At 39.9% G+C, this 24,381-nt stretch overlaps 1 protein-coding gene across 4 annotated transcripts in view; it reads left to right on the forward strand.

The window, feature by feature from the left end:
• The window catches only part of SMYD3 (SET and MYND domain containing 3), a 550,856-nt gene that overhangs the window by 213,722 nt on the left and 312,753 nt on the right, over positions 1-24,381 (forward strand). The window contains exon 1 of one of the 4 annotated variants that reach the window (XM_042445889.1): positions 3,318-3,393. The exons of the other annotated variants lie outside the window; for them this stretch is intronic. The gene's annotated coding sequence lies outside the window, so the exon portion shown is untranslated. Of the gene's footprint in view, positions 1-3,317; positions 3,394-24,381 lie in introns of those variants that run through there. 4 annotated transcript variants of the gene reach the window in all.

The following is a 24,381-nucleotide window of genomic DNA, read 5'->3' on the forward strand; positions in this document are numbered from 1 at the left end:
ATATTTTTTACATTTTAAAAATTACATTAACTACAGTTTTCTTAGAGTTTTTAAACAACCAAACCAGGCAAACAGGGGAGGAATGACAGGAAAATAAGGTCACAGTAGATAAATGCAGACAGGACAAGCTAAATGTATTTGCAGTGCATTCCTAATGAACCAAAGTGCAGCTCATATATGTTGGTTGTGGCTTCCCAATAAAGGGCAAAATAACATGTATTATTGCCTGCTCTTTGATCAAATTCATTTGAACAAATGCAAAAATATAGCCACCAAATTTATTGGCAAAATAATGTTTGATCTTAGGCTTCAGAGAGAAAGAATCATTAACATACAGAGAGGTCTGTCATATTGCATTAGTGTGCAGGGTGAAGGACAACAGTAGAGAGATGGGTATAGTTGTGTGTGTGTATGCGCACGTGCAATCAGAGGATATTCCCCCAAACAAAGGTGTCCAGTTGTGGGCAAGATAATTTTAGAATGGGATCAAGATCTGTACTGTTAGCACATTGGATGTCAACCATATGGGCAAAAGCAGTGTAAATAGAAGCTCCAGAACTAGCACTAGGCTCCACGTGCTTGGTTAAATCTGTAATATGAAGCTCCCTTTCTGTTTTGGTTTTGTTGAAATCTTAGCAAGGGAAGAAAGCCAGTGTGGTGTCTATGACTGTGTCTATGTCTATGACTGTGACTGTGACTGTGACTATGTCTATGACTGTGGAGACCAGAATTTGAATCGCCATTCAGCCATGAAAACCCACTGGATGACCTTGGGCAAGTCACACTCATCCTTAGAGGAAAGAATGGACTTTGAACAAATCTCTTTGAACAAATCTCTTTGAACTTTCTCTTTGAACAAATCTTGCCAAGAAAACTGCACAATAGGTTTGCTTTAGTGTCAAAATAAGTTGGAAACAATTTGAAGATACACAGCAACAAGAAGTCAGGGAAAGATCTGAACTGGGACTATACTGCATAGGGAAAGGAGGTCTAGTCTTCTCAGCTGGGACCTCTTCAAAAATTCTCACACAGAAAGTTATTGCAAACCTATTGGCATACCTGTATGGAGGCAGATATCAAGGTTGAAGATAGCAGTAAAGAGAGCAAAGCAAGGCAGAATGCTCACATTACAGACAAACTCACTGAACTGGGCAGCCAGCTCTCAGGCCTAGCCATTGTAAGGCTTGCTGTGTCTAAACTGACTCTGGGTCAGCTGGCTGGATGTTTAGGTAGGTTGGTATTACTGCCAGCATAGCATTCTTGAAAGCTAGTGAAACTTCAGCCCAGTAAGCTTGCAACTGAATTCGAACACTTGGGGGCACTAGACATGAAGTGCTATTCCTGATGCACTTTGATATTTCCTTGGGACTTCATGGACAGCATCAGAGAAACATAACCAGGCAGAGACATTTATATTTTTAATATCATTTTTAAATTGCCCTTTTCATTTAAAGATGCTCAGTGTAATGCCAGATCATATATCATATATAATGCCTGATCAGTATAATATAACATTTGATAATAGAACATTTCTCTAATGCTGCTCCCAAGGCTGGGAGAGATTCTGTGATGTGAAATGTGCTGGTTAGTGATTACCAAAGGGGCATACAGAAAGTTTATTGGGTCTTTCTTTCTAGTTCTTTGATTCTAAGATTACATAAGTGGGATTGTATCCAGTTGGTGTCAGCAGAGGAGCATGAGCACCACTTAAATACAAGTTTGCCAGAGTGAAAACTCTAGACAGTTCCTGTACCTTTAATGGTTGGTAGAAGAGAGATTTCAGTAACAGTTGCTTCTTACCTGATTGCTTGACAAGCAGTGCCTGCTGAAACTCTCTCTTCTACACAAGCATGAGATGTACAGGAGTCCTCTACAGTATTCACTCTGGCAACCCTACTTACATATGATTTCCTGGATCTAAATTATTTCAGTCTCTCATTAGAGCTGGTATTGAAATCTGCCAAACTATGACCCTTCACCCATCAATGTACTTTTTTTTTTTTTGCTCATACCATATAGAGTCTGCCCTCTGTATCCACGGATTCCACCATCCACAGCTTGAAAATATTCAAAAATAATATCACTTCAAAATGCAAACCTTGATTTTGCCATTTTATGCAAGGGACACCATTTTATAAACCCACTGTATATAAAGGGATTTGTGCATCCATGGATTTTGGTATCCATAGGGGGTCTTGGAACCAAACCCCAGCGGATACCAAGGGCCCACTGTATTTAGTAATGTTAAACCACTTTGTGTTTTCCATGCCTCTCTGCCAAAAGAGTCTCTGAATAAATATAAGTATTTAAAAATATCAAAATTTATATTTGTGTTTAAGGATCACACTGTTACTGTTTGTGCTGAGGGTCAACCGTAGAGTTGTATCAGCTGATGCAAGACTTGTTCTAATCCAATGGTATTTTAAACTAATTCTTTATTTTTGGCCAATTGATCCCCATGCTTTAATTGCAAACTGTTTTGAAACTGCTCTCCTCTTCACTTACACAAGCAGTTTGCCACTGTCATGGTTGTTTGGATCCTAGCCTATAAGGTAACCGTTACCTTACTCAACCTCCAAATTCTTACAAAACTATCCTTTTGAATATGGAATCCTTTCAGTAATCTCACTCTCTGTTGTAAATTTGGATGCTTAGAATAACAAATTAGGCAGCTGAATATTCTCGGTGGTTTGTGTATGCGATTTGATTATATTAGCTTATTAATATTGCACTTGATGCTATGCCTACTCTACCCCCTGCCAGTATATTTCTATTTCAATATAAGGCCAAGATGTGTATTCGAAAAAATGCTGCCACTAAAATTCAATCAGATCTGACCTTTGCTAGGGAGATGTGCTAAGACTAACTAGGGAGTATGAAAACCTTGAATATTTGATGGGTTTTCTTTTTTGTGAGTTTTGCATTTCAGACGATAATTTGCTAATGGCTTCTTGTTCCTGTGGGGTTGCTGCAATAGATGCTGAGACGGCAGAAGAACAGGGTATAGCAAATAAACCCAATGAGCTGTCAAAAAGAATTTTTCTACATCCAAGAAGGCTCTTTCTCTCTATTTGTGCTCCATATGGCCACCTCCTCTGGCACGCTCTTCCCTAAAAGTGCAATTCTTTCAAGACGTTTTTTAAAAAATGTAATTTAATTTAAAGACTGGGTTGGCTGTTGAAATTTAAGGTAAAAGAAAAATGTGGTGAGATTTCTCCTAATCTGCCATAGAATAGTAAGAACAAAAATTTCTCTTTGCTGTTGCTTAGCAACCTTTTTCATAGCAGATGCACACAGAGGGCCTCCTGATTGTTTAATGCCGGCACTTCTGGCTTCTGTCAACATAAAACGCTGGCTGCAGAAGTGGCAGGAGGAAGTTGCATTGAAACACAGGTAAGAAAGGCAATACATTTCCCCAGTGCTTATTGCTGCGGATGATGTGATGCTGTTCCCTTCCTTTGACCATGCCTGAAAGCTTTTGATGAACAAGGAAAATCATTTTGTCAATGTTAAGGTATCCAGAAGAGAAGAAACTAAGGCACAAAGAACTGAGATTTTTGTTAGAGACACTTTATTTGTCAAATCAATATAATTCATCAATGTTAAAAACAACATTGCTGCAGTCAGACCAAAATGGAAAAGAATTAAATTGTTGCCGTCATCACCACCACCACCACCACCATAGGGGATGCATCTGCAATATAGTAATAATCCTATTTGACACCACTTTAACTGCCATGGCTCAATGCTATGGAATTTTGGGAATTGTAGTTTGTTGTGGAACCAGATGGTGTCACAACAAACTACAGTTCATAGAATTCCATAGCATTGAGCCATGGCAGTTAAAGTGGTGTCATAGAATCATAAAGTTGGAAGAGACCACACGGGCCATCCAGTCCAACCCTCTGCCATGCAGGAAATCTAAATCAAAGCATCCCCGGCAGATGCTTTATAGAGAGAAAGAGTCTTATTGGATGTAGAAAAATTCAGCCTCTGCTTAAAGACCTCCAAAGAAGGAGACTCCACACTCCAAGGGAGTGTGTTCCATTGTCGAACAGCCCTTATTGTCAGGAAGTTTGTCCTAATATTCAGGTGGAATCTCTTTTCTTGGAACTTGCATCCATTGCTCTGGGTCCTAGTCTCTGGAGCAGCAGAAAACAAGCTTGTTCCCTCCTCAATATGACATCCCTTCAAGTATTTAAACACCTCTTAACCTTCTCTTCTCCTGGCTAAACATCCCCAGCTCCCTAAGTCGTTCCTCATACGGCATGGTTTCCAGACATTTCACCATTTTGTTCGCCCTCCTTTGGACATGCTCCAGTTGTCAGGGATGATGAGAGTTGTAGCTCTTCACCTCTGGCTCTAACTCACCACCTTGTTATGCAGCGGTGCTGACCAGCTTTGGTCAGTGGTTAATGCTTCTCTCCAAAGCAGCAGAGTTTCAGAGAATAGGCTGAAGACCCTGACAAACTCTCCAAGCCTTCTCACTCTTGTTCCTCAGATGTCTTCAAACTTCTCCAGGATTCTGCTGGCTCTTGTATCTTCACTCAAGACACCAGACAACTCAGTAGTCTTATATAAAAGATATACTTTATTCTACTATATACAAATACTATATGCCCTCACAATCTCTAATATCTCCAATATCTCCAAACTACTCAAACTACCCATAATACTCCAAACTACTCCACAAAATACATAGGCAAACATAGCAATTATTATAGCCATTGTTAAACACCACCCACTTAGTCAGTTTCCACCCAGTGGGCATGTACATTCATTTGATTGGTTCACATAGTTCAACCCATACTTAAGGATTTCATCATTTCACCTTGTACACTTAATGAATCTCAGATGTTTCCAATTGTACACTCTATAATTCTGTCCTTGGCATTCAAGCCTTCTAAATTACATTAGCTTTTTCACCTGTGTGGCTTCTTAATTGCTTTTGCTTAGTCATAGTGACTTTCACATACATGTTTTATTTCTTCTACTGTATGTCCCATGGTGCATTTTCCTTAACACCAGTTTCTCCACATCCTTTTTAAATTGTGGTGCCCAGAAATGGACACAATATTCCAGGTGGGGCCTGACCAGAGCAGAATAGAGTGGCACTATTACTTCCCTTGATCTAGACACTATACTTCTATTGATGCAGCCTAAAATCACATTGGTCTTGTTAGCTGCCACATCGCACTGTTGACTCATGTTCAACTTGTGGTCTACTTGGACTCCCAGATCCCTTTCACATATAGTTTCATTCAGCTAGGTGACACCCATCCTATATCTGTGCATTTCATTTTTCCGCCCTAAATGCAGTACCTTACATTTCTCCGTGTTGAAATTCATTTTGTTAGTATGTGGTCATTTGTTGTAGAAAGGCATCGTCCAAGCTTTCCAATCTATCAAGGTCATTTTAAATCTTGATCCTGTCCTCTGGGGTATTAGCTACTCCTAATTTGGTGTCATCTGCAAATTTGATAAGTATGCCCCCAATTCTTTCATCCAAGTCATTGTTAAAGATGTTGAATAGCACTGGGCCCAGGACAGAGCCCCGTGAGACTCCACTGGTCACTTCTTTCCAGGATGAAGAGGAGCCATTGTTAAGCACCCTTTGGGTTTGGCCAATCAACCAATTACAAATCCGTGTAACAGTTACATTGTCTAGCCCACATTCCACTAGTTCGTTTGCAAGAATGTCATGGGGAACCCTTTCAAAAGCCTTACTGAAATCAAGATATACTATATCCACTGCATTCCCTTCATCTAACAAGCTAGCAATTTTATCAGAAAAAGAGATTAGAATTGTCTGGCATGACTTCTTTCTCTCAAACCTGTGTTGACTTTTTGTGATTATGGAATTGCCTTCTAGATGTTCACAGACTCCCTATTTAATGATTTGTTCTTATTTCTGCACTGCAGATACAGCAAAAAATAAATATGTATTTCTTACCCACCTCTCTCCATGGATTGAGGCTGGGAACAACAGACTGACAATGAACAAGATCAATTAAATTCAGACCTCATAAAAAGACTAAAAGGCCACAAGTTGAAATACCCCATATATAAGAATAGTACAAATGAATTGACAGGAATTAGTACACATATGACACAGAAGCACATTCAACTGAAATAAGACTGGTGTGTGTGGAATAGCACTACATATGTCAGCTGCAGCTCCACCAAGATTGCTGCCTCGTGTCCTCAGATTATGTCCTTGGACTGGCTCTGGTAGCAATAAATGAGGATGTAGTACGCTTTCTTCGAAGATAATAGTTTTTTTTAAATGCTCCAAATAAGCGCACACCGATCATTAACATGCAATGCAGTATAATTATTCATTTATTCAGCTCATAGAATTGACTTTGCAGAAGGTTCATGCAATTAAAAAAAAGTTAAGTAAGCCCTTTAATCTATTGCTACTTGCTAAAACTCTTGACCCTGTTTCTAATTCTTCCTTTGACAAAGCCATATATTATGCAGTGTAACAGAGATTAGACCATGCATGAAGCCAGTAGCACAGTAAAGTTTTTTTAAAGAGAATGCTTGTAGTAATCAAACAATTAATCTGTGTACTCTGTAATGGAGATATTTGTGTTCCATGTACATTTTCCCACATAATTATTTCAGTTAATTATCAACATGATAGGGCTGAACTACCTGCCAGCTGCCTTCTCCTGAAAGTTTTTTTCTGGGGTTAGTGGCAGAAGTTATGGTCCTGGAAAATCAAGAAGAGGATTCTGTAATATTTTACCAGTGTGAAAGCATTCCATATGACTCCCCAATCCTGAAAAATTACATGCTTAACTGCAGTGTTCCCAGCCAGGTGGTCCATGGATGAATGCTGGTCCTCAAGCCACTGGCTGCCAGTCCATGATGAGTTTTCAGGAAAGAAAGAAACAGTTGTAGCCTATGGGTTTGTCCACCAACTGAACTGCATCTATTGGGACCTCCCTTCCTTTAAGATGCATCATTTGATGGACTCTTTCCTACCTCACATGACTTTCTACAGGATTCACTCTGGCAACTCTACTTACATATGATTTCCTGGATCTAAATTATTTCAATCTCTCAGTAGAACTGGTATTGAAATCTGCTAAACTGTGACCTTTCACCAATCAATGTACTTTTTTGTAATGTGCTACACATTAACATCTTTTTCTCTGACTTTCAGGGAAACCTGATAAAAATATTGGATGTTTTAAAAATAATATGTGGGTTCATTACTACTGTTTTAGCTATAAAAGGAATGTGTTTTCCATTAGAATTAAAATTAGGAACGTTTTATTTTCCAGTAACCTGAGCCAGTATAGCCAATAGTGAGAAATGTGGGGAGCTGTAATATTTGGAGGGACTCGTAATTTGTATTCCTGTCAGAATGTTATAAAGCTGTGATGTAATATGGTAAGATAAATGTTAAGTGTCTTCATAGTAGCATAAGCAATGTCAGCAAGAGTTCATGCGCACAAGAGGGACTAGAGTCTGGAACCAATACAAGTCTCTCTCTCCTTACATATAGTCTTGATTTATGTGTGTGATTTTTATTTATACTGAAAGGGCAAGATACATAATTTGCAAAAAAATTTTGAGATTATTCTACAATATTTTCAGTGTAATGGAAGGGACAAATGGATCATAAAAAAGAGTAAACACTGAGAAATAGATTGTTATAAATTTCTTAGGTCCTTTATGTCTGATGTGTGGTGCTAAAAGACTTACATAGTTGAATTTTTTTTCTTTTTAACAGCTGTTTGGCTGCTTAGTCATTATGGATTTGTTCCAGTTACTACAATACAGATGTCTAGATTTGCCACACACATTCAAATGTCAAATAAATATATTTGGCAGGCTTTGATTGTTGTCATAGCCCCTTCTTTCCATGAACAAAGTATGTGAATTAAGGCATATATACTTCTCCAAGACAGCAATCATGTTGTAAAGGTTTGAGTATTGGACTATGACTCTGGAGATCACAGTTTGATTTCCAGTTTGGTCATAAAAACTCACTGGGTGACCTTGGGCAAGTCACATACTCTCACCCCCAGAAAATCCCTTGGTAGTGTCTGCTTAGGATCACCATTATTTAGAAATGACTTGAAGTCACTCAACAACAACAACAACAATACTTCTCCATAATTCAAAATAGCCACAAAAACTTGAAATGGAAAGATGTGTTCCCTACCACGTATGAAGCAAACTTTTGAACTTTTGAAATATATTTCTCTCCATATATTTTAACTATTACTTAACTAAAATTAGTATCAGAACCTCTGCTAAATTTTTCAACTAGTTTTAAATCCCCCTCCTGCCATGCCCGAGGGTTATATTCAGTAGTGTCATTCAGTGACTGTAAGGATGGGCATCTGTGGCTTTCCAAATGTAGTTGGACTGCATCTCCTATAAGCTCTCCCCAAGCCACTCTGACAAGTTATGATATAAATATTTTAAATAAATAAATACAGTTGTCCCTCCAGATTTGCGGATTCAATTATTTGCAAGTCCCTAGCTGTGCGCACACACACTCCTTCCTCTCTGCCCCTCCCAGGCTTTCCCCTGCTGTATGAGGAAAAAGCGGGGAGGGTGCGCACGCACAGCAAGGGACTCGCAAATAATTGAGCTCCCTGAAGCCTTGGAACTGAAGTGCACCCTCCTTCCTTCCCTCTCAAGGCCTGAGAGAGGTCCTTGGACATCTCCCAAATCTTCAGAGGGAAGGGGGACATAGCCAAAGCGCCCTCTTTCCTTCCTTCCCAAGTCCTGAGAGAGGTCCCTGTACATCTCCCCAGCCTTTGGAGGGAAGGAGGACGTGGCCAAAGCACCCTTTCCCTTTCCCCTCCAAGGCCTGAGAGAGGTCCCCGGACTTCTCCCAAGCCTTTGGAGGGAATGGAGAAGCAGCTAGCACAAACTCCCATGCCTCCCATCATCTCAAACAGCTTATGAGGCTTTGGAGGGGGAAATGGGCATATGCACACACACACATGCTAGTCCCCCCCATTATTCACAGGTTTTTTGTATTTGTGAAGGTTCTCCTCCCCCCTAACCTCTGCGAATCTGGAGGGAAGACTGTATACTTACTACACCTTTGCAACTGAACATAGATTTTATTGCAAGTGTTACAACTAACCAGAACAAACTCACCAAAACAAAGAGAACTTAAGTGAATCCTTACTCAGGTTCAGTCAACTCAGTAGGCCTCTGCCAGTTGGGATGAACAATTGGATTTAGGTATTTTCATGGGGTTTGCATTATTCCGACATTTCTAATTCTAGCCAAGTCTTACAGACAATCCAGTACAATGTTGTGGTGAGCCATGCTGTAAAAGTAGGATCAACAGGGAGTCATTCTTCTATCAGGCTCCAGATGGAGATCATCCAGTGGGGCTACTAATGCAGTTGCACTAACATGGTTCAACTGAAACTAAGCAATCAGAGTTTTTAAAAAACATGCTCTTGGGGTTGGCTGTGCACTTCATCATCATAAGTATTCATTAAGAGCAAAGAAACAGTCTTTTTTTCTTGGATGTGTATTTAGAATAGTAGTAAAAGTAGTTAATTTTTGCAAGTTTTTTTGGAGGGGGGAGTATTTTGGGTCTTCTTTGCAAAAAAAGAAAAATAATTTGTGCAAAAAACAACATTTTGTTTTCTGTGATTTATTTTGTTTGTACAAAACTTGTGTTTTTGCACAAGGTTACAAAACTCAGAAGAGGGGAAGCTCTTGAAATTATTCTTTCTTTCATGCAAGAAGCAAAGATTTACATTTTTTGTTAGTGTTCTTTGAGCCAAAAAGCAGACCACATTGAAAGAATACATTATGTTAATGTCACACCTTGGCGATGCTTCTTGTAGACCCAGGAACAGATGACTGGAACCCAGAATTCTAATCTGTCAGCAACAAAAAAAAAGCACATAAAATAACAAAACCAGCAACAACATGTAAGAATTTTAGGATCTAAAAGTGTTACAAGCAGCACTTAACATGTCTGGAGAATAGAAGCACCTGGTAAGTCTTTCTGAGGGTGCATCTACACTGTGGACATAATGCAGATTGACACCACTTTAAGTGCTGCAGCTCCATCTTTTGGAATCCTGGGATTTGCAGTTTTACAAGGTTTTTAGCCTTATCTGGCAGAGTGCTAGTGCCTCACACAACTACACATCCCAGGATTCTGTTCCTTTTTTTTAATGGTTGACAAGTGATAGGTGGTTGCCTCAACACCCAAACATTGTGAAGCCCTACTTTATGCACTGTGGTGTACATCTCTCTCCAGAATAGGCTGAACCAGTCAGACAGATCACTTAGACAAACACCAACAAAAAGTGTCTCTTTGCTAGACTGAATCAGACTTATCAGCTTTTGAGTTTTTGGTTCTGTCATTTAGATTTAAAGTATCACAGATAATATGGTGCTTCAAACATTAAAATACACCTTTGTTTAATGTCTTTTGCCTCTTCATGTAGTCCCCTTCCCCTTTTGCAGCATGGTGCTAATATAAAGTTATCTTGATTTGTGAGCAGATAATGAGTAATTTGTCAGGGAGAATGACAAATTTACTTGTCTGCAAGAATGCTGACGTAGAGATTTGGTGCAGGCAGTACCTAAATTGCTTTTGTGAATGTCTAGAAAGGAAGCTGGCTTTTAACAGTCCTCTTTTGTTTTCAACAGCATTCCAGGAGAGCTCACTTGCTCTAGTTTCAGACAAACTATGAACTCTGCAGCTATGCCCTGACTAGTTCAGGCATATGAACCCTCCTTTCCTAGGGTAATGGCATCTCAAAACCAACTGTGAAGATTACCAGTAAGAAGTGCATTGAACATAGGAAGGTGGTAGTTAATGCAAATATCATCTCCATAAGTAGAAAGCAAGAACTGTGCTGAATTGCCCTCAAGTTTACCATCCTCTTTTTATTTCACTTTCTGCTTAAGTAAGAGCTGCTCTCACTTTTCCCCTATAGTTTAGAAAGGGTTGAAAACAAGTAGAAGATAGGCAGATTGTGATCTACACACTATGCAAGCACTTGCGATCTGTATTGCTACCTGTATAGTGAAGGAATCACCATGCTATCATATTATTAGCTGTCTTTGTTGTCCTTGTAGTTAAAAATACAATTAATGATTATAAAGTATTGAAAGTGGATATGCATGGGTGATGTGACCCCCTTTCTATGCCTTGAGGCTTCCTTTTACCTCTCACTTTTAGAAAGTCCCTCATGAATGACACCTGCCCAGCATCCATCCTTTATATACACTTTTCCTAAATATATAAGGGCTAGGGTCCCAAGTGTCTTCCTCCTATAAGTTTAAAATCTTAGGTCATGTGTTTGTCGGTGCCTGTATGGTTTAAAATTCACTCAGGCAGAGGATTCTGTTATAAGAAAAACATTAACTTTGTTGAATAGCATTTAGCAAGACTGTACTTTGGTAGAATAGCTCAAACATGGTATGGTGATATTAATATAACAGTTGCAGGCATTTCACAGTTTATGGTTTTTTGTGGGTTTTTCGGGCTATGTGGCCATGTTCTAGCAGAGTTTCTTTCTGACATTTCGCCAGCATCTGTGCGAAAGAAAATGCCAGCCACAGATGCTGGTGAAACATCAGAAGGAAACTCTGCTAGAACATGACCACATAGCCTGAAAAACCCACAAAAACAATGATATTTTGATTTGCAAACCTTGCTTTGCCTTATTGGTTGTAAATGATGTGGTAGATAGTATTGAGCATTTCAGCCCTTTTGATTATGGGCTCCAGCATCCTCTTACAGCCAATGGTAGAACTAGCCCAGTGATGGCGAACCTATGGCATGCGTGCCAGAGGTAGCACTCAGAGCCCTCTCTGTGGTCACATGTGCTGTCACCCCAGCACAGAGTTTGCCAAAGTTTGTTACTAGAAAGCCAGAGGGACATGTCCCCTCCCCTCACAGTCAGTCTGAACCATGATTGGCTGTCAGGAAACCCAAGTCGGCCCAGTGACTCCGTCACAGCATGTATTAAAAGTGAAATAATGTATTAAAAATGAAATCACGTTTATGTTTTTTGTAAAATTAACAAAAGCTATAGAATATAAGAAATAGTGCATCACCTTGTGCTTATATCCATACTGTTGGAAGGATGAATCGTACATGGGGGATCTGTTCCGGATCCCCCCACGTATGGGGAAAAACACGTACACTCAAACCCCATTTATTTACACACCCCATGTGTGGTGTGGCATATGCTCCATGGACATACACACCATTAGATCTCCCACAGCTTAACCTTCTGCGTAAGGTTAAAGCTGTATATGGCGTGCCCACGTATGGCACGGGCACATTGTACATAGTTCTGTTTTCTCTTGCTACACTTGCACAGTTGCAACTTCTGTTCTCCACCAGCTAGTAGCAAAAAACATAGGCTGAATCTGCATGGCAGAAATAATCCAGTTTGATACAACTTTTAAATGCCATGGCTTGATGCTGTGGAATTGTGGTAATTGTAGTTAGTCGTGGCACCAGAGCTCTCTGATGGAGAAGGCTAAATGTCTCACAAAACTACAGTTCCCAGAATTCACTAGCATTGAGCAATAGTATCTGATATCAAACTGGATTATTCCTGCAGTGCAGATCCAACCATAGTGCATCTCCTCTGGACTAGTGACTAGTAGTCACTGATAGAATTGTTCCTGTAAATTTAAACATCCTACAAAGAATCTGAGTGGGTGGGCTTCACCACCTTTGTATTGGACAATTCAGTAGTTAAACGATGTTAACTATGTGCTATGTGAAGAAGTGCTGTCATCATTTGGCTTGATCAGACCACCCAGGTCCTGATGTTATAAGAAGGGAAGAAAGATACTGCCTTTGTGTTGGACAATTCAATAGTTAAACTATGTGCTGTGTGAAGAAGTACTCTCATCATTTTGCTTCATCAGACCACCCAGGTTCTGGATTTTATGAGAAAGGAAGAAAGATATTGCCCAACCCATTTCCTCCCCCCCCCACACACACACCAGGACGGTTTATTCCCTATTACACGCCTGCCTTCTCCAACTGGTTTTCTATTATCCATTAGAAGGGAAAGCAGTCCTACCGTATACCTGTACATAAGCAATGGCAGAACAAAAGAGAACAACCTATTGTGAGAAGGAAACGAGGAACCAGAGGAAAGCAATTCTTTTGCAGAGGTGTTTTCAAAATTCCCTCACGGTCAGTAGGCCAGAGCAGCTGGTGTGTACTGAGTTTGCTGGCCTAATGAAATGTTTCTCACAGAGTCCATATACCATCTGTTTAATTTGTCATTATGGTAGTAGGCAGAAATATGGTTGTATTCAGCAACAGAATTCCATTCAAAATTAGGAGAGAATATCAGATGCTCATTCCTCTTTCTGCAGCTAGTTCCTCTGCTGAGACTCATGGTGCTTTTGCTTGAACACATTTGTGAATCATCTGCTCTCTAAATCACGGTGCCAGTTGTCCGCAAACAGCACACTCAAAATGTAGGGCACCCCTATTTATTGCTGCTTGCCCACATGGTTAGCACCGTTGGCACTAAAAGATATGGTTATGCCAGAATTGTAATGGAAGCTCTAAATTTTTGCTGTCTAAAAAGCAAAAGCAAAAACAAACCACAGCCTGAGCTTTTATAGGCAGCCTCTGGCAGGTGGAAAGCGAGCAAAGGAGGTGATCAGAACACGAGATTTATGATTATGATGGGCACTACAGTCAGTATAGTGAGGAATAATTGCAGCCAAATACTGGAACTCAGCAGCAGAAGGGGACATTCTGTTTTTCTGCTAATATTAGAGATTTCCTGAAAATATTTGCAAATGTTCTGAGTTCATGCTTTTTCTAGTACTTTCAGTTCTGTATAGTAAAGAAGGCTGCAAATTAATTAAATTATGCAATAGTTGTTTTCTTAAATAAAGAAACCAGGTTCTTCAGTAATATGAAATACATGCCCTTAGTGGCCAGCAGATCCAATCTCAGTTCCAAGAGTGAGAAAGGAATATTTTTAGTGGACATTTTAAACTTATTTGGATAGATCAGGGAAATTTTATGAATGACTCAGTAAAGGTAACAGCAATACCCAGTAACAGCAATACTTTTACTGGGCCAACCAAAGATGCACAAAATGCATACACAAGTTTTCAAAGCTCCACTGGCTTCTTCATTAGGCAAAGGTGTTAAAAAACATACAGGAGGTTTATTGGTTGGCGCAGTAAAGATATTGCTATTTTCTAGATTTTGAATGTTACTGTATTTTGCTATATGGCTACTCCTGGATATGTTTAATGGATTTGAGGATAATATATTTTAGCCACAACAGGGGAATCCTAAACAGGGTACTTAGCTCTTTGAGGTTTCTATCTACAACAAAAGCAAAACTATTGTTTTTTGGCACAGCATTTGGCATGTTTTACCTATACAGTACCTAAAGGTTATTCCAGATGCAACAGTACAGAGACTTCTTGAGAAATTCAACATTCTGTGCGTAAGAAAGGGGCAGGTAGCCTCACACAGGATAGAAACAGTCTGGATCTCAAGGGAAGTTACATTTTCTGTCACTAATGGAATTGAAATGTTATTGCCTAGATTTTACGACTCTGTCTCCCAGAGTGCACATAACCAAAGAGACAAGTGGCCTCTGTTTGCATTAATATCCCTCCAGACCATCTTAGTTGACAACAAAAAATCCCAAGATCTTTACAAAATGTAGGCCTGTGACTCTAACATTGTCATCTATTTTCCTTCTCCTGTATGGAGTTTGAAAAGCTTATATGATATATTTTGTACATTTTTATTGGTACAATAAAGGTATCACTATTTTGTGGATTTTGGATGGCCAACACAGGTACTCCTGGATATGTTTTTAATAAAGCTAAGTATACAATGAAGTTATGAGTTGTGGAAAACTGTAATTTATTTTTGAGAATTATTACAGCAGATAAGTATTTCCCCCCTGTTTAATGTTGAAATCAGTACTCACAGCTATAATTTTAAGTCACAGTAATTTACAAGAGACAAAACTATCTAGAAATCTGTGATGACAAGCCTTTTAATGACTTAGGTAGTTTAGATGTTCAGCAAAAGCTGCCAGAGGGGCTATAAGAAATATTAGACTTTATAATATTCATTGATATTAAATCACAGAAAATGATTTTAAGTGTCCTGTAAAGCTCAAATTAATGTATTGTAGACTATAGTCAGTTTATTTATTTATTTATTTATTTAATTAATTCCTCCCACTAAGTTCCATAAAACTGAGCTGCCAATGGTTGATTCCTTAAAAACAGAAAAATAACAATGCAGAGAGAGCACAGCAGGTTCATTTAGAAGATACATCTGCAGTTAGCATCCAGCTTGTATGGTAAGAGCTGAACCTCAGCCCATACCATATGAAATTGCTGACAGCTGCTAACGTCAGCCCTGCACCATGTGCAAATGCATTAATCATAGTGCTAGCTACATCTGCTCTTGGGAAAGGGACACGTCTCACCTTTGAGAACAGGTACCTGGCTGTAAAAGACTTGTTTTTCTATTGTTATACAGAGCATCATGTCAGCCCATTACTAGAGACTGCTGGACTGTGATAAGAACTAATTGACTGGCAGCGCTTAATTTACATTGTATTTTTGATTTCCAGAAATCAATGGATAACCTTTAAGTCACAATGTTACTGAGGTCAGCACATACAAACAGAAATCATAAGGTTTAGGTTAACCCCCAGCGTTCTGAAATAATGTGCTTTTCTCTCTTCTCTCTCTGCCTTTCTCTCTCTTTCAGTTCCTACTCTTATGTCTATCTGTCTATCAGGACAAGAAGTTTGGGACTAGGCACAAAAGCGAGTATTTTTCTACTTCTTTGCAGAACATGCAGTTATTTAAGTGAAATTTCCTGCTTATAGATATGTAGGCATGTAAAATGTCTGCCTAACTTGATAAATGAACACCTTTGTGCAAACCCTGCTGGCAAATATTTTCAGGCATTTTATGTCATTCCTTTTTAGGACAAATGTGATAACTCTGACAAAAAAGGTAGTATTTAGAGAAATGCATTAACATGAGCACAGATAGCAATGTCTTAAAAAATACAAATACATTTTAATGTTTTTGTTTTTGAAAGAGCTTGTAATGGCTCTTTCTGCTACATGTTTCAGAATACATTGTTCTAGCATTAGTCTATACAAAATTAATTGGTAACTGCATAGAAGAATAAAGTAGCACACATGGTTTTATAAGGCCTTGGCAGGTTAACTTAGGGTCCGAACAGACAGGTCAAAATAAAGCTGCTTTGGGTCACTTTGGAGGTATGCTGTTTAAATGATGCATGCGTCCTAAGATGCCGGAAGCCACACCTAAGCCACGTTCCAGTCCTAAGGACCGCAGCGTGACTTTGGCACAGCTTCTGGCCTCTTAAGATGTGTGTGTCATTTAACCAGCATACCTTCAAAGTGACCCAAAGCAGCTTTATTTTAGCCTGTCTGTTTGGGCCCTTAGTTCTTAAACAGAATTTTTAGTATAGCGGGGGAACACAATTGTTACTAAGGCTAGCCCTAGATGAGGTCTTCAGAAATGTGTGTGTGTGTAAATGCCTTCAAGCCCCTGGCAAGTTATTGTGACCCCCATGAATTTTATAGGGTTTTCTTAGACAAGGAATACTCAGATGTGGTTTTGCCAGTTCCTTCCTTTGAAATATAGTCTACAGCACCTGGTACAGTGGGCCCTTGCCTTATGCGAGGGATCTGTTCTGGAACCCCCCCCCCAATTAAGGCAAAAAGCAAATTTGCTCGAGCCCCATTGGATATAATGGGGTTCGGGTGCGTGCACCATTCTCCCATTTGCCGCACGGCTTCAGTGTAAGCTGAAAGCCACCGATAACGAGCCTGCGTATGGCACAGGCTCACTGTATTTGGTGATGGCCTTCCATCCAAGTACTAATAAGAGCTGACCCTGGTTAGCTTCCAAGATCAGGCAGGATCTTGTGCCTGTAGGGTATTTAAACAGATCTTCAGAACTGTACTACTATAATGTGCCCTTGCTTTATGTAGGAGATCCGTTCTGGACTCCCCCGCATAATAATAATAATAATAATAATAATAATAATAATAATAATAATAATAAAAATTTTAATTTCTATACCGCTATTCCAGCGATCACAGCGGTGTACATCAAAGAGTAAGACAATTAAAACATCAGCATGACAATAATACAAAGTTAACAATTAAGAACAGTAAAAAACTAACAACACCCTATACAAGTGGCTTCGTGTTAGAATGGGAATACACCAAAAACATTGCCAGGGGAAGGAGATCATGACCACCCGGCTCACGGTGGGGAAAGCCTGGCGGAACAAAAAAGTCTTCAAGTTCTTCTTGAAAGCATCGAGGGAGGTGGAAGTACGGAGCTCATTGGGGAGGGATTAAAGCAAATACCGCCTATGCTTGAGCCCCATTTAAATGAATGCGGCTTGTGCATGTGTTGGCATGGTGGTGCGGCGCCGCCTGTGCACCCCATTACTCCCTAAGGGACATGCCGCCCCTTCTCCCTGCGTGGCTTTATAGCATATGACACGGGCACACTGTATACTACTTCGGCATTAGACGAAACTGAGTATGCATGACTGAATGATAAAAGGAGAATGATAGGTAACATAAACAAATTACATGAGACTGGAAATATGTATTTAGTAGTATTCCTCAATACAGTGCTCATTTGGGTGAAATGGTCTATTTTCATCTGTAATTTCAATGTGGATATGAACAATTAACAGATTTCAGTTATTAGATAATAGATTGCATAATGAGATGGAATTGCAAACTGTTTATAGAGAGTAGGTAAAAAATGTAGCATGATTTCAGTAACCAGGGAGATAGGCCAAAAAGCAACATGATGCAATTTAACAGAGGTAATAAGTAGGGTTACCATATTCCTGCTCACCAAATCCAGGCAGCCACATTTTCATATTAATCAAATTATGTGCACAACCTTCAGCCCATAGGTATCATGTGCTACACTAGGCTACTTGCTTTCTTCTCATGCTCTTTGCTACCTTTTTAAACAACCCTTTATCCTCACAGAGCTTACGTGTCAGTTGCAGAAGATACAAACAAACAAGCTTCATTTATATACTGCTTCATACCACCTAAGCGGTTTACAACTGCAAGCTAATTTGCCCCCAACAATCTGGGTACTCATTTTAGCAACCTCGGAAGGATGCAAGCCTGAGTCAAGCTTGAACCCTTTTGCTGGTCTTGAACTCGCAACCTTATGGTTTTGAGTGAGTGGCTGCAGTACAGGCATTTAACCACTGCGCCAGCAGGGCATTGCAGATATTCAGTTAGTACTGTTTCCCCTGGAAGAAAGATTCCCCAAAGTTTGGATTTCACTGTGGTATCAGAATCAACATTTGGTAAATCTTCAATAGATGTTAGCCAAAAGAATATTATAAACACTCATTTCAGAGCATGGAGAGTTGTCAGACATAGATACACATAGCGCGCGTGCGTGCACGCACACACGCACACACACACACACAGCAAAGGTGGCACAGTGGCTAAATGCTTGCACTGCAGCCAATCAATCTCAAACCATAAGGTTGTGAGTACAGTACCAGCCAGGGCTCAAGCTTGACTCAGGCTTGCATCCTTCTGAGGTTTCTAAAATAAGTACCCAGCTTGTTAGGGGCAATTAGCTTACAGTTGTAAACCGCTTAGAGACTGCTTATGCGGTATTTAAATGAGGCTGCTATTGTTATATACAAGACATCCACAGTGTGCAAGGAAGTGGGGAAACTGCAAGCATCCATTTCAGAACTGGAAAATATTTTTAGACCTAGAGCATGCCAAACAAAAATTGAAGGTAGGAAACAGTTTTTGAGACCTAGATTGTTGTAACATATCCCATTCATAAAAAGAGTGTGGGAGTAGAAGAATTAAATGCTAAATGCAGAAACAAAGGGTGGATAGCTGGCTAGACAGTAGCACTGAAAAAAAAACGGGATATAATGGTAACAATATGTGTATCATAGAATCATAGAATCATAGAATCGTAGAGTTGGAAGACACCACTAGGGCCATCCAGTCCAACCCCCTGCCATGCAGGAAATCACAATCAAAGCATCCCCGACAGATGGCCATCCAGCCTCTGTTTAAAGACCTCCAAGGAAGGAGACTCTATCACCCTCCGAGGGAGTGCATTCCACTGTCAAACAGCCCTTACTGTCAGGAAGTTCCTCCTAATGCTCAGGTGGAATCTCTTTTCCTGTAGCTTGTATCCATTGTTCCGGGTCCTGTTCTTTGGAGCAGCAGAAAACAAGCTTGCTCCCTCTTCAATATGACATCCCTTCAAATATTTAAACAGGGCGATCATATCACCTCTTAACCTTCTTTTCTCCAGGCTAAACATCCCCAGCTCCCTAAGTCGTTCCTCATAGGGCATGGTTTCCAGACCCTTCGCCATTTTTGTCGCCCTCCTTTGGACACGCTCCAGTTTCTCAGTGTCCTTTCTGAATTGTGGTGCCCAGAACTGGACACAATATTCTAGGTGGGGCCTGACCAGAGCAGAATACAGTGGCACTATTACTTCTCTTGATCTAGACACTATACCTCTATTGATGCAGCCTAAAATAGCATTGGCCTTTTTAGCTGCCGCATCACACTGTTCACTCATGTTCAACTTGTGGTCTACTTGGACTCCTAGATCCCTTTCACACGTAGTTTCATTCAGCCAGGTGTCATCCATCCTATATCTGTGCATTTTATTTTTCCGCCCTAAGTGCAATACCTTACATTTCTCCGTGTTGAATTTCATTTTGTTAGCTTTGGCCCAGCTTTCTAGTCTATTCAGGTCATTTTGAATCTTGATCCTGTCCTCTGGGGTATTAGCTATTCCCCCTAATTTGGTGTCATCTGCAAATTTGATAAGTATGCTCCCAATTCTGCCATCCAGGTCATTGATAAAGATGTTGAATAGCACTGGGCCCAGGAAAGAGCCCTGTGGGACCCCACTGGTCACTTCTCTCCAGGATGAAAAGGAGCCATTGTTGAGCACCCTTTGGGTTCGGCCGGTCAACCAATTACAGATCCATGTAACAGTTCCTTTGTCTAGCCCACATTTTACAAGCTTGTTTGCAAGTATGTCATGGGAAACCTTGTCAAAGGCCTTAGTGAAATCAAGATATACTATATCCACAGCATTCCCTTCATCTACCAAGCTGGTAATTTTATCAAAGAAAGAGATTAGGTTTGTCTGGCATGACTTGTTTCTCTGAAACCCATGTTGACTTTTTGTGATTATGGCATTGCCTTCTAGATGTTCACAGACTCTCTGTTTAATGATCTGCTCCAGAATCTTTCCTAGTACTGATGTCAGACTAACTGGACGATAATTGTTGGGATCCTCTTTTTCCCCTTTTTGAAGATGGGGACAACGTTTGCCCTCCGCCAGTCTGCTGGGATCTCTCCTGTTTTGCAGGAGTTTTCAAACATTATTGCCAATGGCTCCGATATTACATTTGCCAGTTCTTTTAATACCCTTGGATGGAGTTCATCTGGTCCCGGAGACTTAAATTCATTTAGATTAATAAGGTGTTCCTCTACTATCTCTTTACTTATTCTGTACTGAAATGTCCCTATCCTGTCCTCTGCTCCATTATCCTCAGGTTGAGCACCCTTTGCCTTTTCTGAGAAGACTGAGGCAAAGAAGGTGTTGAGTAATTCTGCCTTTTCTCTGTCTTCTGTTAGCATTTTGCCATCTTCTCCACGCAGTGGCCCTACTGTTTCCTTCTTCTTCCTTTTGCTGCGGACATATCCAAAAAAGCCCTTTTTATTGTTCTTAACCTCTCTAGCAAGCCTGAGTTCATTCTGCGCTTTAGCTTTTCTGACTTTACCCCTACACATGCCTGCTATTTCTTTGAATTCCTTTTTTGTGATTTCCCCCTTTTTCCATTTCTTATACATGTTCCGTTTCAAACTTAGCTCGGTTGAAAGTTCCTTAGTCATCCATCCTGGTTTCTTGAGGGGGGGGGGGGGGGGGGGGGGGGGGGGGGGGGGGGGGGGGGGGGGGGGGGGGGGGGGGGGGGGGGGGGGGGGGGGGGGGGGGGGGGGGGGGGGGGGTGGGGGGGGGGGGTGGGGGGGGGGGGGGGGGGGGGGGGGGGGGGGGGGGGGGGGGGGGGGGGGGGGGGGGGGGGGGGGGGGGGGGGGGGGGGGGGGGGGGGGGGTGGGGGGGTGACACCTCCATTTTTCTTTCCTCACTGTTTGAAATTGTGCCTTCAGTATCTCCCTTTTGAGAAACTCCCATCCGTCCTGAACTCCTTTATTTTTTAGTATTTCTGACCATGGAATCGCTCTCAATACTTCTCTAAGTTTACTGAAATCCGCTCTCCTAAAGTCTAGGGTGCGTGTCTGACTATGCCTGGCTTCTCCTTTCCACTGTATTACAAACTCCAGGAGAACATAGTCACTCCAGGAGAACATGGTCATGTGTAGACTGAAAGGGCACAAGTGCTGTCAATAGGTCTTTTTTTCTTTTTGGCTTGCAGTGTAGCATTTTATGGTTAGGTTATGTAAGGCTCATAGTCCTGCCATGGTTGCTGGCCATATTGTATGTGCTTTGTAATACCGAATGATGGGTAAGTTACACAAATGGTGACGCTGGGTGGAAAGATTGTTTATTCTTCTTGAAGCTGGCTAATGAGTAGATGTGAGGGGAGGAAAATTGTCTGTTGATATGCCAATGTCAATTTGGTGGGAATGCTTGATACAAAGAGCAAAGGAGAGGTAGTCCTGGGGTGGAGACTGTTTTGGTTTGAAAATGAATGGGGTGTAAGTACATGAAAAAGTTTCAATAGCTTTGTGTTTTTAATGTACTGTACTGTGTAACCATTAAGTGCTTCAGTCCTGACTGCATCATCACACTGTGAACAACTTCAGTTTTCTGAATAAAGCTTTCTTAACTTTCTGAAGCCTGTGTATTCTTGAACTGAAGTTAGCCAGTGCATGGCAGGTTATCATACTGATAATGTAGGGAATTACTAGCTAGAGCTGCTGAATTATCTAAATGGCACAGTATTTTAATGATGAAATTTGCTGTCTGAATAAATTCTTCTGGGAACATACTAATTAGTGATCTACCATATGTTGCAAAATACAGATATTTCTGTTTCCCTAAAATAGAATGTCCCTATACAAAGAACAAAAATTCTGATTTGGTGAGTACACTTGAATTTTTCATTCCAGCAGCAAGTAGTTACTGGAGGTTTGAATGTATCTCCACCACACAACCTGGTAATTTTAGCATTATCTAGCTATTAAAATCCTGTTATTGCAGCACTCTCAGCTGAACAACAACAAAACAAAGCGCATGTACAAATGGACCATGCAATCTAAGGAAGCAGCCCTGCCACCTTTAAATCATGCATCCAATCACTCTTATTACCTTTTATTAGAATCCTATACTCATCTGTTTCAAAAATATGTAATATCTGTCTTTTGTGCTTTGAAAGATAAATCTGAAAATGTGATGCATTCAAAATGAGAATGCAAGTAGTTCATTTCTTTTCATTGCTTTTAAACATTCATGAAGTGCAAGTCTGTGCAGTAGTAGTTTTCAAGGGCTGATTTAAAACTGATTTAACTTTTTCTACATGTGTTGGTAGCAATTTCAGAATGCAAATATTATAGAATAAGGGGATGTTGTATATAAACCATGTACAGTTTAACATCTGTTAGAACTGAGAAAATATTTTATATGCAATTACAACCATGTATAGCTACATTTTATAAGTTAACTAATGATGAGTTTTGAATTGGTATGGTCACATAGGGCCAGTAAAATGTATTATTAATACACAATTTAAGGGCACTTGGGTATTAAATAAATCAGATCATAGCTTGCAAAGATGTCATGTAGCAAAGACTGGTTCTGTTTTATGACATAGGAAATCAAAGGATTCAGTTTATTTCCTGCTTTCTTGAATCTCCTGTGAATTAAGGGATTTCTTTCCACAGTAAACTGGAATATACATCTCTTTATGGTTTGCATGGGTTTGGTAAGACACCTTCTTTGGGTATTGGATGTTCTTGAGAGTCTCAAGATGGGCAATTGCTTTCTCTGATGTGTTTTAATCCTATAGACACTCTTTGAGAGCAATGCTACTCAGAATGGCAGTCCAAGGCTATTGGTTTCCAGTCTGTGATGAGTTTCCAGGAAGCTTATGCAAATATGATAGTAGTATGGCACAAATATAGTACTTGTTTTGGGGAAGAAAAGTCCATATCAGATAGCTAAAAAGACACTACGTTCATTCTACATTCCCATAGTTTTACTACCAATTTGCATCTCTTCCATCCAAAATGATTAAAGAAATTAACAGAGGAATAACCCAATCAGTTCTGTTGCAGAAAACCAACAGTGTCTCCTGACACCATAAATACCAACAGGTTTTATTAGGGTACAAGCTTTTGTGATCTTCAGCCCACTTCTGTTATGCATAGAGTGTGATGTCAGTAGATGGACATTTATGCACATGCTGTATGGAGTGTGTGTGAAATGGTTGACTCTTCACTGTGATGGTTTTCAGAGTGATAGCTAAGGATCATTTCACATTAATGGGAGGTGAGATATCTTAATGGTGGACATTAAGGTGTTTTGCAATATATATATATATATATATATATATATATATATATATATATATATCAAAACACATTAATACACACACACACACAAAATTTCCCCCTAAATTTGTTGATTATTATTGTTATTATTTTTTAAAATAATGTGTTTTATGAAATTCCATGGTGGATGACAAGTTACATTGAAACAAAAGATAGTAAATCAATGCATTTATGATAGATAATAATTTATGTCTAGATTAAGTAATAGAGTTCAGTCTGTAGATAAACTCAGGTGGTAATTGATATAAAAATTACAGCTAGTTGTCCAAACAGTGAAATGACATGCAACTCTTTTTTGCCTTCATATTGTTTAAATCTTTCACCTTACAACAGAGATGGGAATATAAACAAATCTGCAGAAATGAGCTGATTAATATTGTAGTAGATTTAAAAGCAAAACTTTATCCCTATTCAGGTCAAGAGAGACAGAAATAAACATCCTGCCATATTCTTGTGCCTTATCACTTTTGCATTTCTGTTAAGTTTCCACTGAGACTGCATTCCATGCATCTGAAGAAGAGGACCACAGTTCATGAAAATATATGCCAAATAAAACATTTTAGATTGCTAAGGTGTTACAAGACTCTAAGATGATATAAGCTTTCTCATAAAGAGAGAATTTAGCACACCCTGCCTATTGTTGTCTTATTTGTGTGTAACTGTGCTGGTTGAAAATGTAGATTTTGTTATAGTGACCATGATACAGTAGCCTGATGCCACCAGTTGGTGGTGGTGG

This window comes from Sceloporus undulatus, chromosome 1, assembly GCF_019175285.1.
Source record: "Sceloporus undulatus isolate JIND9_A2432 ecotype Alabama chromosome 1, SceUnd_v1.1, whole genome shotgun sequence".
Lineage (NCBI taxonomy): Eukaryota > Metazoa > Chordata > Lepidosauria > Squamata > Phrynosomatidae > Sceloporus > Sceloporus undulatus.